This window comes from Zootermopsis nevadensis, unplaced genomic scaffold, assembly GCF_977971745.1.
Source record: "Zootermopsis nevadensis isolate Lab colony 2312 unplaced genomic scaffold, Znev_1.0 Znev_ptg000003l, whole genome shotgun sequence".
NCBI lineage: Eukaryota > Metazoa > Arthropoda > Insecta > Blattodea > Termopsidae > Zootermopsis > Zootermopsis nevadensis.
Window position 1 is genome coordinate 488,435 of NW_028259135.1, and position 18,036 is coordinate 506,470.

The 18,036-nt window shown below is 36.9% G+C and overlaps 1 protein-coding gene across 12 annotated transcripts in view; it reads left to right on the plus strand.

Annotated features, from left to right (window-relative positions):
• Ih (hyperpolarization activated cyclic nucleotide gated potassium channel Ih) overlaps nt 1–18,036 on the plus strand; it is a 381,399-nt gene that overhangs the window by 9,238 nt on the left and 354,125 nt on the right. The window contains exon 1 of one of the 12 annotated variants that reach the window (XM_087359990.1): nt 13,447–13,628. The exons of the other annotated variants lie outside the window; for them this stretch is intronic. The gene's annotated coding sequence lies outside the window, so the exon portion shown is untranslated. Of the gene's footprint in view, nt 1–13,446; nt 13,629–18,036 lie in introns of those variants that run through there. 12 annotated transcript variants of the gene reach the window in all.

Here is an 18,036-nt window from a genome sequence, read left to right on the forward strand (position 1 = left end):
AAATTGAGAAGTACGACTTTAGGGGGAGGCTTCCAATGGCATAACGTCCGTACCAAATATTTTCCACATCCGTCCAGTTCTTCTCGAGTTTAATCAAGCGGACAATAAGCACGAAGCTATTTTTTTTGACGTAAATACGTCTATGTTTTAGGGTCAGTGTCATTCGGCTTAAATGTGTTACGAAAAAATGTTACAAAAAAATGTTACGAAAAAGTGTAACTTCATTGTTATGTTACCTAGGAAACGTTACATTACATTACATTACATTACATTTATCTACCACAGACCCATCTTAAGCGTAACTAATTCAAGTTAAATAAGCAATGTCTTAATCAAACTTATCTCAATGGTAAAGGATGTATAAAGGAAATATTTAGAATAAAGCCAATACATAAACTTCCTCTCCGTATGGACGTATTTACGTCAAATTCTCCGGAACCGTGGTTCCACTGACAACTTTTTTCTATTTCATGTCTATCGAAAAAATAACCTAACCTAACAACCCATCATTCAGAATAGTAGGCCTCTCCTGGTCGGGATTCGAACCCTCCTTCTCCTGAATACGAATCAGGATTAGTGTAATTTAAGTTCCTTGTAGAGCTTAACTAAGTGCGTAGATTTTCACTGTCTAACAAGTAACGGCTTGGGAGAAGATCCTATTGAATGAAATATTTAGTGTAGACAGGATTAGGAATTGAGTTGTGCTAAAGACATGTATAAAATATGAGGCAGAAACTGATCCCACACCTTGGAGACGCTTGCATTACCCAAACCATTTTGCGGCTGTAATACTTAATGGCACCATAAAACAAATGAGATATATCTACAGAAACTCATAACTGTTCTTGAAACTTATTTTTAGAAATAGCGCTTCACGGAACAAGGGAAAATAATGGTCAATGTAAAAGCTTTGTTAACGATGCATTTCAGAGTGAACTGTCTTAATTAGAACGACGTCTTAACCCTTTCCACGCTGGTTTATAGTTAAATGTCCTCACATTTTCATCGTAACGTAATCATTTCAAAAAAATAGTGAGCTTGGCGAGAAATATTTCTCTCACTAATCTAACATCTAACCGAGATATCTCGTACGAAACACTCAAAGGAATAAAGAATGTTTAGTGCAAAAGATTTATAGTAGCTTATGATAAATACACTTGCAGTAATAAACAAGATATTCTGGACTAAATGAATGATATCACTGACCAGTGTTCTTCTCGAAAAGCTGATGATAGGCCACAGATCCATTATATTATTCGTCCTTCATGGAACACCGGTCTCTGTACTGTGCCAGATCAATCCAGTCCAGACTTTGCCAACCTGTTTCCTGAAGGTTCATTTTAATATTGTCTTATCGTCGCACAAATCTTCCCAGGGTAATTTTTTCCTTTAGGATTTCCAGCCAAAAATTCTGCACTGTGCGAACTACATTCTTCGCTCAATTAACATTCCTTGTTTTGATCATAAAAATGACTGGTTAAGATTTAAGATTCGTCGAGGTCCAAACTGTGGTGTCTTGGCCTCTTGGATATTGGGACTGTGGGTTTGAATCTCGCTCAGGGCATGGATGTTTGTCTTCGTCTTTGTAATCTGTGCTGTTATCGTTAGATAGAGGCCTTGGTTCGAAGAGTCATACCAACTGTCTAAGAAATGTTTTTGGTGTCTCAAATGAGGAGGCTGCTAAGGTTCTCCAAAAAACTGTAGAACCGCGGAAAAACGAGATAGAGCACATATTACTAAGCTTCTCGGTATGTAATTTTCTCCAGTCCCCTGTCATTTCCTGTACCTAAGATCCATATATTCTCTTCAGCACTCTCTCTTCGATTATGCTCAATTCAGGATCTTTCTTCAATGTAAGATACGAATTTTGATACCTACACAAAACAATTGGTAAAATGATGTTTTTTTATGTTTTAATTTTTAAGTTTTGATATGTTATACTTCAAGACAAAAAATTCGCAACTGCATGTTAGCAGGAATTGATTTGAATTTTCTGTTGACGTTATGACGAATACAATTTTGATTTGCTACCGACTTTCCCATATATTTCAACACCCCCCAAGTACATGTATCTATATATTACGATGTCTTAGAGTCTGGTGTTGGAGCGTAAGTACATACTTAATCTGGTCAAAATATATAATATAATTCAGGTCTATACACAAACTTTATTTACTTCATTGGCGCAGTATTGTAACATCGTTGTAACGATGAATAGCGCAAATTTTAAATTTTAAATTTTAACATCTGTAACTAAAGTTTGTGTATAGACCTGAATTATATTATATATTTTGATTATAAAACACAAACATGACGCATTTAAACCTTAAACTTAATCTGGTATTCTAGACAAGACATGGAAAAAAAAACTTTTTGAAAATCGGTACTTTGCTTTTAAATTCCAATCTTGGATAATTCCAACAGAGCAACCATGGGAAATTCGATGTGAAATCGACTTCATCCGTATCAGAGTATTATCTCATAAATTTACTAAACCCAAGAAGCAAAATCTTTTATTAAGTCATTAAATTATCTTTACAGAATACCGGGTGTTTACGGACTGCAGTCTACTTACTTACGTACTTTCCCTAATGACGCTACGTAAACGTAGAAACATTATTTTTCTAACTAGAATCCTACCCCATTTTTCAATATTCTCATTTGTATCTCACTAGTTATGTTTTTTCCATCTAAGTCTAGCTTTACACAAGTATTCTCCCATTTTCCTTAATTCAACAACCTCGGCGTATTTTATTATACCCCTACAAGATACTTCATTATTTATAATAAACCAACTCTTCAAAAAAAAAAGTCACTCTATCTCTCCTCGTTTTAACACCGCGTAAAAAAACACCTTCTTCCGCCTTACACAGAGGACGTCTCTCTTACTCAAACAATTCCTTCGACCTTCATCTGCCGTGTACCAACTTAAAACCACTTATCCATTTCACGTATAAAATATTAATTACCCCTTGTTACTAAAATCTGCAAAGGATATGATATTCAGTCTCTTTTCTCACTATTATCCTTTAGATTATGGTAAATGTATTTAAAAGAGTCCTTTTTATTGTACTCGAAGTCTCATTACCCAATTCAACTCTGTCCTGAGCCTGGTGAATCGATATTAGAGTGTCACGTCCAACTTTTTAATGTTCGTTTTAATATTATCCTCTCATCTGTATCTGTGCCCCGGATTGGTCTTTAATTCAAGACTTTTGACTAATAATAATCCTCTTTGCTTGATAAATGTCCTAACATCTAATCGTCCTGAATTTGACCATTTTAATAATATCTTATCAAGAGTACAAATTATGAGATTTCTTGTGTAATTTTCTGTGTACTCTTATTGAATTCGCTGTCACAGCTTCGTTTTATCAAACACTTTCAACCTATGTTCCTCTTTCTGGAGAGAGATCAGGTTTTTACGCCCATATAATAAACGAAAGACAAAATTCTATTTAAATCTGTACTTGACGGGTTCGAATTTGCGATTCGCGATTCTTACCTTCAGATTATCCCCGTCTTAGTCTGGCCTGAGTATATTTGTTAGTTAATTTCGTTTGTTTTGTGTTATTAATAACATGTGTATTTGAAGAAGCGTCATTAAATAACCAAATAAATGACCGTACAACAATAACATTCAGTTAATTTGACTTCTGCGGTTGGTGAATCAAAGTTAAGAATATCTAACCTATAAATTTACTAAATAATAATATGTGTAACTTACACTTTTTGATGGAGTCGTATTTGGTCTCAGGGATAACTTAACCTGTACCTCACGTTCTTCTCTGTGATATTCTTAAACGACGAAAGCTTAAAATATTAAAATAAAGAAAATGGACTGACGTTTTGCGAAGGTAAATGATCTTGAAACATCAGTGAGAAAATGTGACACATTTCAGTTACGAGCGGTTGTAATGTTCCGTTATGAAGCTAAATTATCCAAAAAATTCTCCTGGGGGAAGGAGGGGTAGTATGGCTGCTACACAGAAAGCGAGCGGAGGTTCAGGATGTACAACGGTACAAGAAACAAACCAAACGCATTTGTTTTGGGACTCTGAGGTCCCTTTTTCAAAACCCTGTTACCAAACTGCAAATGTTATCTCTCAGCCGTCCAGACACATTGTGCATTACGTCACAGTGTTTTGGAAAGGTCATAGGTTCGACTGTGGGCTCGGAGACAAGTTGTCCTGACAGCGATTTCTCGGGGTAGTATGTCTGCATATCCGACCACTAATTCAACTACAGACATCGATATTATGATTATATTAATAAAAGTATAATAAGATTTATTGTAATATTTATTACAAGCGTATTGAATTAAATAATATAAACAAAATATTGTTAACGATAATAAAACAGCAATCAAAATAAACTATGATAAATATTTAACAAATCTGAGATTTGTATGAAAATCAAAATGGCCACCTTGCCAAAATTTTGTTTAGCGATGATTGGTAGATTCTTACGTAATTTGGCGTCGTTTTTCAATAGAATATTTATGGACCTGTAGCGTAAAACCTTAATGTGAGTATTGAATGTGATTATAAAGAATTCGGAATGAAGCTGTCGTGTCCTATGTAAGGTAATACCCAAGAATTTGCCAGAGATTGATCTACAGACATAAATCACATAAACTAAGAGATATTAATTTAGTCTAAAATTTTGTCTGTTGTTCCTCATAACAGCCAAAACTGTTGCATTACATCAATTTCAATATCATTTGGGAAGGAACCAAGAGGTAAGTTACTCACGATAATCTGGTTCGAACAGAGTAAGAATAATTTGAGAAGCTTTGGCCCTTAACACTTTAAGAACTGGTTCTCAATCCAGTTCGGTCGGTAGACAAGAAAAAACAACAGAGGATTTTCCGACGACAGAGGTCTTGCATTGTTCTGCACAATACAATTAAGTTTACAAATCTACACCACGTTCACTTTACTAACTTTCCTCGCTGGCGTTTCCAATCAAATGTTGGTATTTTTATTATTACGAGCTGTTAGGTTGTCACAATCTACATTATCAGTAGTAAAAAAAACTACTGCCATGTTGCCACATTGACGTAACGGGGAAAATGGTACGTGTTCCATAGTTTGCTGTAGTATCCGTGTCTCGTTCGCTACCGTTTCACCGTGCCCAGTTACGTCAACGTGGCAACATCGGAGTAACGTTCTTCTTTCGATGATTTGAAGGGCGGAGAGCCGTTAGAGTCTTACGAGGTGCGATCGGAAAGTTTCCAGACTGCGCCTATAAAAACCCGTACACTTATCTCAGGTATTAAATTCATCCATCATCCTCGAAGTAGTTCCCCTGGGAGTGAACACAACGATCCCAGCGCCGCTGCCAAGCCTGTTAGCATCCCTGGAAATCTTTCTTTGTCAGCCTGTCAAGCACCATCTGCGATTCTGCCTGAATCTCTTCTATCGTCTCAAATCTCCTTCCCTCTAGCTGAATTTTCATCTTTGGGAAGAGGAAGACGTCACACGGAGCTTAGAAAGGAAGTTGGGGTCGGTTCTTGCAAGATCTTTGAGCTCCTGACAAACGAGAAGTCGATTCTGCTTCTGGTCCTCAGACAGGATGCGTCGCATGTGGAGTTCTTCCTTTAGAATCAGCTGACAGGTCCCATAGCCTATCCCAACAATGTCGCACAAGTCGTTGATGGTACGACGTCGATCTTCGTGACATTTTCGGGCGTTGTGCTCGAAGATGGTCGTCCAGAACGCTCGTCATCATCGACAGAGGTTCGGCCATTTCTAAAACGTGAATGCCACACAAAAGTTTGTGCACGACCCATTGCGGACTCCCCAAATGCTTGCTTTAGCATTTCATAGGTTTCCGTAGCCGTTTCGGCGAGTCTTTGGCAAAATTTGATGCACACGCCATTCCGAAATCGCAGGAGGGTCGGTGTAATGCACTACCAAAACGCCCGTAACTAAGAAACAAATGCTAATTCGATGATGCCGGCTGGCACACTGATTCACTATGAATGTAGGCCGCACCCCCTAAAGGCAGAAGCTCGTACTACATCCGGTTCGCCCTCTATTGACACAGTCTTGAAACTTTCCGATCGCACCTCGTACGTGAATAATTCCAACGTTTTTGCTAAATAAAAAATGTTCTTGTTCGGACCCAGACTTATGGGACACTCTGTATATCACTTAAAATCCAGCTAGAAAATTACTATTCACTTCTAAAGTTTTGCAGAATCTAGCCTTTACGTAAGTAAGTAAGTAAGTAAGTAAGTAAGTAAGTAAGTAAGTAAGTAAGTAAGTAAGTAAGTGAGTGAGTGAGTTTCAACCCCTGCATCAAGATTTTTGGGAACTTCGTCACTTATATGACAGAATAAATTTTCTTTAGCATGAAATTGTTTTATAGCGTAATATGTGGAATGAATTGCAAACAGCCATTCTCCAGACAACTTTAAATTAACGAATCCACGCTTATAAGTTGTTCTCGAGCAGACAGGACGTTGTGACTGAGTTAAATCGTCATTTAATATAAAAAGCCGCCTCTGAGTTTAACTTTGTTGTCTATATTGTGGGTTAGCAACCTGCGTCTGCAATTGCCTTGTCGTATCGACACGCGGACCGTCAAGTTATTAATGACAATGTATTGAAACGTCATGAGGATTTATTTAAAATATTATTTTATTAAAATATTATCGAAAATATTCATGTTTGTAACTTACAGGTCAAATTTTTCATCACGCAGGATGATAAAATATTCCTAACGTGGAAACCCGTGGACTGTATTATTTCATTCTCTGATTTGAAGTAAGAATTACTTTATCTGGAATTTGATATGCCGTGTTTTCTAGATTTTAAGACACCTTAAATTGTAATACGGTACTTTATTCAGAAATAGACTTTCAGGGGGAAAATATGCTATATCAATTCTTAGATGCCGTCAAATGTTAAACGCGCACCGATTTCAAAAATTTGAAAATGTGAAAAAAGTTCGAATTAAAAACTAGGAAATGTTGTAATTATTACTAAATAATTATTAATATATTTAGATCCCGCTGATTTTCAACGGGCTGATCTCCTAGTAATAGTAGCAATGCTCAAAACGAACTATTCAATGACCAAAATAAACTGAGAACACGAATTGATAATTGTAGATCAGGGGTCGGTAACAACCTCATTACCGAGGGCCACATTGGCTATTCATATATTCCTCGAGGACCACAGAAAAAATTAATATCGTGGACAATAAACGAAACCTAATTTCCTTAACTTAAATAGGTACAGCTATTATTAATTTAAAAACAGATAACAGTTCATTTCCCCACACAAATGAGTTTACTGTGAAGACTTTTGTTAGCTTTCAAATAGTTCCGATTAAAAGTCATTGTTAATTTAATACAATTTTAGTTATCAAAGCCAAAGTAATTTTCATATCGTTTTATTGAATTTTATATGGTTTTAACAGCAGTACAATGAACGTATGATCAATATAGCGATTTTAAAATCGTAAGCCTGTATCTACAAAATGTGTATTTGGTTCATTAAATATTTTTTTCAATTGTTTGCTCTCACGCTTATATATATATATATATATATATATATATATATATATATATATATATATATATTCCTTTTCGTTCTGCCTAATTCAAAAATCATGTGACGGGTCACATAAGAAGTTTCTAGGGCCGAAGATTTCCAACCGTCTGGTGTAGAATAATGATTTTTTTCGTCGCTGACTGAAATTTGCATCTAAACAATCATCCAGCGATCTGTGGATCACAGATTTGTTACCGTGTGTTTACCGTTCACAGTTATATTTTATTATGTGTTTGGTTATTGAGAAGTTCATAAACGTACTTTACAATAGTAAAATTAAATCTAAAACTTCTTGACGATGGTGAAGAGTCAATTGAATAAAAATTTACTTGGATATTATCCATCGTCTAGTAAATATAAAACGTAAAACGACATTTCGGAGATGGGACTCTATCACCGTCTTCAGGTTCCTACACAGTTGGGCCCACTAGATAGAGCTAATCCGGTCCGGAGATAGGGATTAGCTCTATCTAGTGGGCCCAACTGTGTAGGAACCTGAAGACGGTGATAGAGTCCCATCTCCGAAACGTCGTTTTACGTTTTATATTTACTAGACGATGGATAATATCCAAGAAAGGTCCGGAGATAGGGATTAGCTCTATCTAGTGGGCCCAACTGTGTAGGAACCTGAAGACGGTGATAGAGTCCCATCTCCGAAACGTCGTTTTACGTTTTATATTTACTAGACGATGGATAATATCCAAGGAAAAAGTCCGGAGATAGGGATTAGCTCTATCTAGTGGGCCCAACTGTGTAGGAACCTGAAGACGGAGATAGAGTCCCATCTCCGAAACGTCGTTTTACGTTTTATATTTACTAGACGATGGTTAATATCCAAGGAAAAAGTCCGGAGATAGGGATTAGCTCTATCTAGTGGGCCCAACTGTGTAGGAACCTGAAGACGGTGATAGAGTCCCATCTCCGAAACGTCGTTTTACGTTTTATATTTACTAGACGATGGATAATATCCAAGAAAGGTCCGGAGATAGGGATTAGCTCTATCTAGTGGGCCCAACTGTGTAGGAACCTGAAGACGGAGATAGAGTCCCATCTCCGAAACGTCGTTTTACGTTTTATATTTACTAGACGATGGATAATATCCAAGGAAAAAGTCCGGAGATAGGGATTAGCTCTATCTAGTGGGCCCAACTGTGTAGAAACCTGAAGACGGAGATAGAGTCCCATCTCCGAAACGTCGTTTTACGTTTTATATTTACTAGACGATGGATAATATCCAAGGAAAAAATCCGGTGATAGGGATCAGCTCTATCTAGTGGGCCCAACTGTGTAGGAACCTGAAGACGGAGATAGAGTCCCATCTCCGAAACGTCGTTTTACGTTTTATATTTACTAGACGATGGTTAATATCCAAGAAAATTTTTATTCAGTAGTAAAATTGGTAATCATATTTTTGTTTAACCACGGAAGTTATAAGTGAATGTATAAAGCGATTAGGCTGACTGGCGATACCGAATAACAGCGAAATGGAGACAGCCTTCAGAATGAATGCACGAAACCAGGCTATAATGCCATCAAACTGAGCACCTGTCCTTTCAGACATTCGCTAACCTCGCTCATTTGTCTCACTGGATGGATTTAAGTACCACGGCGCCGTATAAATCTTCGTAGAAGGAATCAGAGAAAATCTGGTGAAACTTTCTGTAATCCGGACATTTATAATATGAAGGTAGAGAATAACTAAGCGTTTGCTGAAAGAGGTGAGATGTGAGGTTATGTGATCTTCACAGTATTTTGAAGGAATGTTTGCGTCTGTTGGTAAATATAATACGTTGTGATTGAAATTAATTAACTTAGTGGTAGTTGGAAAAATGTTTTGGTCTTTGTTGGGCATGTACACAGATGAGGAATTTCAAAACTGCAACAAAGTTATTGATTCCAAATTTTGACGTAAATACGTCTATAAGGAAGGGTCATTCGGCAAGAAAGTGGAACCAAAAAGTGTAACAAGTGTACCTAGAGAACATCGTGTTTACTCGGAATTGTTGTTACCTAGGAAACATTACATTACTTTACCTTACATTACATTCAGCTACCACAGAGCCATCTTAAGCGTAACTAATTCAAGTTAAGCATTCAAGCATTTTTGTTACCTAGGAAACGTCATCTGTTTACTCGGCATTGTTGTTACCTATAAAACATTACATTACATTACATTACTTTACATTACATTACATTACATTACATTACATTTATCTACCACAGACCCATCTTAAGCGTAACTAATTCAAGTTAAATAAGCAATGTCTTAATCAAACTTATCTCAATTGTAAAGCATGTATAAAGGAAATATTTAGAATAAAGCCAATATATAAACTTCCTTTCCGTATAGACGTATTTACGTCAAATTCTCCGGAACCGTGGTTCCACTGACAACTTTTTCTCTCTAATTTTCTGTTCCTGATGCTATGAGCTATAAATCACTGATATTATTTGGCAACCGTTTGAATTATTTATTAGTTACATAATGACTTCTTAAATGCATAAGAATAAAGTGTTGAACTCCAGTAAAAGAAGTTTTCTTGAGACGCTGATAGTAGCTTATGTGGCTATGATGCTCACGTCATTTATGGAACCTGAGGGTTCATTATTGTGTTCTCAAGAACCGCTTACCGGATGTTATTCTGAAGCAGATGAATCCAGTTCACATTCTTATATCCATTATCCGTATTATTATGCACTGATTGCATTCGTTGATAATTAATGCTTTTATTAACGCATACATAATTCTTACGTATGTTATTCGTTGTGACGTCACGTGTAATAAGCGGATAAATGCCAATGTGATTACAGTATACAGTTTCATTGAGGTTTCGAGTCCAATTTAACATACCCGGAAAGTTTAGATTTTGTTGAACGTTCCCATTCGCCGGGTTTCAAACCCGATATCTGTCAGGCCGCCAGGTCTCACACATTAAAATTGATCATGCTTTCTTAGCTCGTTAAGTCTCTTGGACATATTGTAAGAAACATTTTTGTTACTACAGGCATACCTCGTTTTATTGCGCTTCGCAGATATTTCGGGGTATTTTTTTTTCCCAAATCGAAGGTGTGTGGCAACCCTGCGTCGAGCAAGTCTATCGGCGCCATTTTGCCAACATCACGCGCTCACTTCGTGTGTCTGCGTCACATTTCCGTAATTCTCGCGTTGTTTTTTAGACTTAATAGACTACAGTATAGAGTAAACGTAACTTTTATGTGCACTGGGAAACCAGAAAGTTCGTGTGACTCGCTTTATTGCGCTCCGCAGATATTGCGTTTTTTTTACAAATTGAAGGTTTGTGGCAACCCTGCGTCGAGCAAGTCCATCGGCGCCAGTGCAACTATCCACGGCGCTAGGGAGCTCAGCTAGCAAGTAATCTGGTCCCTGCTGAACTCCCGAGTTTTATATGGGGGATGACTGTGTGTAATCTGCGCATTAGAAGTCTTCACAGGTATAGTAAGGACCAGATAACTTGCGTGTTCTTGGCGCTGGGGTGACAAGCACTGCGCGCGCACCTCCACGTTCTACCCGGCCGTTCCGTGCACCGACCGGGCCGTGCCGAGTGCAACTATCCACGGCGCTAGGGAGCTCAGCTAGAAAGTAATCTGGTCCCTGCTGTTTGACAAATTATGCCCTGTGGCTTGTTCTGGTTCAGAATTGTGAAATTCTTGAGCCTGATACCATTTCTTGGACGGTGACCCTCCCGTTGCAAGAACTTCACCTGCACAGCACAGAGAAACTTGGATAGACTCGTACCCCGGGCGGGATTCGAAGCCAGTGTCCCTGCGATCTCTTACACCGCACAGCTGCAGTGACCAGCCGAACAAACACTCGTTCCGACAATAAATGTTGACGAAGGGCTGTTGAGGGGAAATGTTTGAAAACTACACCGGAGTTCGCTTCTCAACTGTTTGTTGTAGACAGAGGAAAGTAATTTCTCCACTTGAAAGCTACCCCCAATTAACTCTCAGTACTTTGAATCTTGTCTTAATGCGTAAGAACACTGACAGAACGTGCTCTTAAATGCGTATAATTATTCCGACTAAGAGGTGTATAATAAGGATTATATCCATTTATGTATTTCTTTTTCAAATATTATTAGAGAAATGAGACTCAATTGGATGGTAAGAGACGAAGTATACAGTACGTATAGTCGAGTAACTGAAGAGATCATTCAGAAAAAATATACTAGATGGGAGGATTCTATTAAAACAGGGGTGACCAACCCGCGGGCCGCATGTGGCCCGCCTTGAACATTTTTCCGGCCCGCGAGATTCATCACACTTTTACAATTACATCAAATATGCAAAAGAAATAAGAAAACTTACAGCTGCTTTTGAAAGCCGATTCAGTAATTTAGAGTTAGACAAATACAACAAAATTTTTGAAATATATTCATCTCCCTTTCATGTTAAAATCGAGTCGGCCCCACAATATCTCCAAATGGAACTGGTTGACTTACAGTGCAATATTGAATTAAAACACATTTTTGAAACATCAGAATCAAAAATAGATTTTTATAACACTTACGTCACAAAAGAGAAATTTTCCAATTTGAGAAATCTGGCACAAAAAGTTGTTAGCGCTTTTGGTTCAACTTACACCTGCGAATCGTTTTTTTCGAAAATGAAATTGACCAAACACAAAACACGCTCAAACATAACGGACGCTAACCTGCAACACCAATTACGATGTGCAAATACCCAAATTGAGATCGATTTGCAAAAGCTAAGTGAAAGAGTGGAGAAACAAATATCGCACTAGTAAAATAAATATTTTTTAATGATTTCATTATTTTTATTTCATTCATATTTATATATTTTTTATATTTAATTGTTAGTGCTATATATTTCTTTACAATGTAGGCTTAGTATCATTATTATTATATTATCTATGTTTACATGTAAGAATAATAGTAAACACAATAATAATAACTCATTATGTTTCAATTTTTCACTCCAAAAAAATGTCTATAGTGTATCTAAATCTAATATGGGGATATATAATTTTATATGTGACCCGCGGAGTTATGATGCATTTCCAAAGTGGCCCGAAAGATCATTTGGGTTGGCCACCCCTGTATTAAAATATATCTTGAAAGACTGGGAGGGGGGGGAGTGCGCTGATTGGATTAACTTGGATCAGAATAGTGTCTAGTGACGAGATCTTGTCAACACGACAATGAACCTTATGATTCCGTAAAAGGCAGGGAATGTCTTGACCAACTGAGCGAATTTTCGCTTCTTAAGTAGAAATTTGTAGCATCGACTTAGAATCACACACGTTGCTATAGTGCGTCCAGATATAAGAGTGAATCATTCATTGAGATTGTGGTCCCCAGCGTTGCAATATTTGCTAAACGCTCGCGGTGTTCGTTTGGGAGAAGCAAAATTATCCATTCTGTTTAAAAACACGAATTAAACTTCATGAAATCGCCCTTAAAACACCGACACCTGTTAACTTTTCTTTGGATTGAACTGTACTGCACTCCAACTCACCACGTGCACTGCGCTAGTGGCTGTTCCTTCCTCCGTACACAACCCCGCTAATTATAAAATAAAAATACATTTATATTGGATGAAATTTAAACATTTAAATAAACTCTTTACACATTAGAAATGTACTACGAATTACTCAAAGTGAATTCTTACGAATCACAGTCGTACTGCAACTCTCGGTTTTGTAAATGGAAACGTATGCATAAGGGGGGTGACAGAAATGGAAGTAAGAGCCGTGCTTCACTCTTGTGTTTGGATTGTATAATTTGAAGGGCCTTTTCGTTGTTGTGACTCATTGAAGAACAACTCAGTAGCTGCAGGTGGCGCGATTGTGCGTACGTGCCCGCTGATTGGTCAAGTGTTGTCCGACGTCCTCATATTTTATTGTTCTGTGTTGCGCGACTGTGTGAAGTGTGTGCTGGAGGTTATCCAATGTTTGATTGCAACTGTATTGAATATCGCCTGCCATATTAACATTGCTTTATAGCATTAAACATACGTTCCAGTGTCAGTGGTTCAAATATCGTCCGCATCGACTTCGTATTTTCGTCTCGTATGTTGGTGGTAAGTGTTAATATTTAAACAAGTTTAAGTTATTAATGTCATTTCAGGATACTGAGTATTTAATGCACATAAAAATGAATGAAGATTCTTTACTGGGTCTGCCATTTTATTATCTGTGCAAACGTGTACAAGTACAATTCATATTATTACAAAAATGTAACACAGTTTAAACAAAGGGTTCGTGTAAAGTTGTAGTGATGTGTTACAAAACAAATCCACCCACTACGCGCGTTAGATACACAGACCATTTATATTATACGGAGGCAATGAACATTATAACTTATTAATAAGCATTTGGAATTGAGCCTCTGGGTAAAATGAGTGTGTAATTAAGTGCCTTTTTTTAAAAGCTACTTTAAAGACTTGTGTTGACAATTTTGATGCCTGCATAATATAAACTCTTCTGAAGAATGAGAGGTTGGCAATTGGTCTATGAAGCTGATTTTTATTCCTTGTGTTGGCACTGTGTACAGCAGAATTAGTTTGAAAGAGTTCTTGGTTATTTACAATAAAGTTCATTAACGAGGTTCTATATTCACGTGGAATAGCCAAGATCTCTAATCTCTTTAATAGACTCCTACACGAATTTTTAGGTCTGACACCAGCCAATTATCTAATAATTATATTTTGTAATGTGAATATATTTTTGATATTAGATGAATAACCCCCCCTTAAAAAAATCTGTTCCTCAATTTGTTGTAGAGCAAATTAAACGGATTTGAGTATGTCAGTGAAAACATCGTAACATGCTCCACTTAACTCAAGGCAGGACCGCGCTACATTAATAATGTCTCAAAATATTTTTAAAGTGTAGCGTCATTATTATTTGCCAAATAACCATCTTGTTCATGCAATATTAACAGAACTTACAAGATCCTTTGAACGTTTATGTGTTCTCTATGCGAATAAATACACGAAGCAAACATTTTTTTAGATTATGTTAACAATATTGAGGAAAGTAATAGAAATTTTTGTAATCCAACAAAAAATTAGAAAATACCAGTTTTGTGTGTTATTTTGAAGAAGATGGGAGATAATATGCCTTGCGGTTGTCAGTAATATTTTTGTGGGAAGACGTAGTAACAATAAAATATTTATTTATATAGTTTATTGTAAGAGGAGATGTTTTTAATTACATCGATGGTAGTTTTTTAAAGGTGGACAAAAAAGTATATATATTTTTAACGCTTGTAGAAGAATACTTTAGAACTAATACTGAGTCTTCAGTTACGTTTCAGGCAGCGTTTCGGATTAAGAGTAGACTTAAATGATTAGGAAGTAATTATTTTTTAACTATCTTTGTTGAGAACCTCGCTTGAGTTCCGGGAATTGTATTAGGCGTGTTTGAAATTAAACAATACAAAATGTATACATTTTTGAATGAGATTGATTACAGTATAGAATAAACCCTCTGGTGATTAAAATTGTTTTAATTGCGTCTAGTAGAATTTTTAAATATCTTTTAACATTTTGAGGAAATTTTAGTTTTGTTTCAATATGAGAACAAGGTTTAAACAACAAGGAGAGTATAGGAGATCTGTGTTGAGTCGTCAGTAATCTTTTGAAAATATATACAAATTTTGAAAAGTAATTAAAATCGTCAGGTTTATTTTAAAAGGAACTGTTATTCCAAATTCTACAGGTGGTTGGATAAAGCTGTTTCGTGAATGAATGTAAACAGATAATCAGATATTATTTATTAGTGTTTGGAAGTTTACTGCTGTGGTATAGCAGGTGATCTCTGTTAAAAGAATCTTATTCCTCAGGTAATTTGTTTAAGCACATCTGAAAGTTGGCAAACAACAATGAAATACCGGGATTTTTAGATTAGGGGCTCTAAAATGTAGGGATATTTTCGTGACAAAAGCAATAAAAATGTTAGGATAATAAATTCAAACGTATAATTAGTTGAATTTACAGTAATTAATAATCTTGATAATTATTTAATAAATACTATTATTTGTAAGGGCTTAAAGGAGTATGTTTCAGCGATTCAACTGTTTCTTGTACAAAACAAAATGTACTTAATTTTGGAGGGATCTGTCTGCCGTGGACTGATATATAATGGATAATACTCCGGAACATGACCACCGGAATATAGTAAATGTGTCTGCAAATGTTTTTATGCGTTTCAGAATTTTATGACTGTTTATACTAAATTCGTCACTTCACAAATATCAGTACGCGAACGTTTACAAAAAAAATAATTTTTTTCTGACCTAAACTCCTGTACTTTTACGAAGCGGATTCCACGTGTCCACTTCGTTCATGACCACGTACTTAGACTATAAATTGATTCGATTCTGCAGCGGAAATTCAGATTTATGAAGGAAAGTCAATGAAGCCGGGTTATTTTTTGCATAAAAATTGCAGAACTTTGAAACACTGAAAATATAACATTTCTACGAAATCAACAAATACGTTACGTAAATTTTATATGAAATAATACCGACAAAAAAATGTTTTTATTCATGTTTACCGACAAACCGTCTGAAATGTTTCATGTTCTGTACTCCCTAGGGGTTAGCAAACCAATGTTGCAGCCCTTAGGGGCCTAAATTTTTGAAAGTTCGTGTTTATACGGTGATGCTTTTGTGAAGAACAGAGGTCGAAAGACGACATAGAAGCACTTATTTTTATATATTCTCTCTCTTCATGTTCTCCTGTTTGTTCTACACCTTTCCTTTGCAAGATTTTGAGCCCAGAGACTGGAAGGAGTAACAGTTTTATTGGTAGGGTAAAGTGGAATGCGACTTCTTGTTAGCAGCTTTGTTTGTTTTACGAAGCTTTCTCAAATGCGCATGTTGCAAATGATTTCATTTGGACTTGATGGTCAGGTTGCTAACCCCATCAAGAGGCCTTTTTCAACTGGACTCTCAGCGGAACCATAATCAGAGCCCTGAAAGTTTTCGACGTTTCTCCGCTGTAGCAGAAAACGCAAGAAATGAACCCGTCGGTGCAATCAGAAAATATCCAGGACCCTTTATAAAGGAGTCGCTAGATGTAACTCGTCCGATCTCAGAGGAGTCAGACATTTCGGGGTAAAAATAACCGCGGCGTCTTATAATAATTAACTTTTATATAGACGTCCCACGAGCAGCTAGGGCATGCTTAAGGGAGGGTGGATGATCGCGTGGTGATTTCAAGTACGCACGGTGCAATGTAAGCCATCGCAGAGAAGCTCACACCTTACGTAACCGCAGAATTATCCCTAGCTTACAGACAACGCCACTAGGAGTCTTCGTTGTTAGTGATATGACGTAAAGTACTGAGAAGTTGTTGATACGATGTTATGAACCAAGCAAGGACAGCTTTTATTTAGAATTAGAGCATGTGTTTTGTTACAAATGTACCAGAATGAAAATTATGTTATGGATTTTATTTTAAAAGTGGTAACGGCAAGAGAGACCAAGTGTTAACACGAAACTCGTAATGGTGTTGGAGGTGGGATAGTAAATTTTGTTACGTAAAATAATCTTAATTGTCAAGGGTACAGTGTTTCCACATCACGAAATTAATATATACTGTTGGAGTTCTTATGGAAGAAGTGATTTATGAATTTTTGATAGATAAAAGACAAATATAAAATATATCTGATGTCCGATCCTTCAGTCTAGCTGACTTATGGGTATTTATTATTTTATTTAGTGTTCTGTCTGACGACAGGTCCATATGAACAGGATCCTTCCATCCTTTTCTCTTCTCGGACTGGGACCTGTTCATATACGTTCTTGGCAGATGATCCAGAAGTGGTTTGCCATTGCCTTCTTCTGTGTGTGAATGGAGTAATTGTTGGGATGCCACGGAGGAAAACTCCGTGTTGCCTAGACCATGGCCTTGCCCAACACAAGTTATAAATTCGAACCCGAGACCCCAGGATTACAAGGCCAGCGTTCTAACCGCTAGACCACCTCATCTTAATATTATTTAGTGTTCTGTGTGACGACAGGTCCATATGAACAGGATCCTTCCATCCTTTTCTCTTCTCGGACTGGGACCTGTTCATATACGTTCTTGGCAGATGATCCAGAAGTGGTTTGCCATTGCCTTCTTCTGTGTGTGAATGGAGTAATTGTTGGGATGCCACGGAGGAAAACTCCGTGTTGCCTAGACCACGGCCTTGCCCAACACAAGTTATAAATTCGGGCACCGCCGGGAATCGAACCATGGGTAAATACATTGTACAAAAGTTTGATACGTAGACATTCTGTCTCAGGAAACTTAAACGATGTAGGAAGTAAGGAAAAGTATCGGCTAAAAATTTCAAACAGTTCTTCACGTCTTGAAAGCTCGGATGGTTAGTGTAGACATCAGTAGGGCTTGCTGGGGAACATATAACCATTTGAACCAAAGACATTTTAGGTCATTATATGATAAGCAGCTTTAATTATTTTACTTAGGGCAGAAG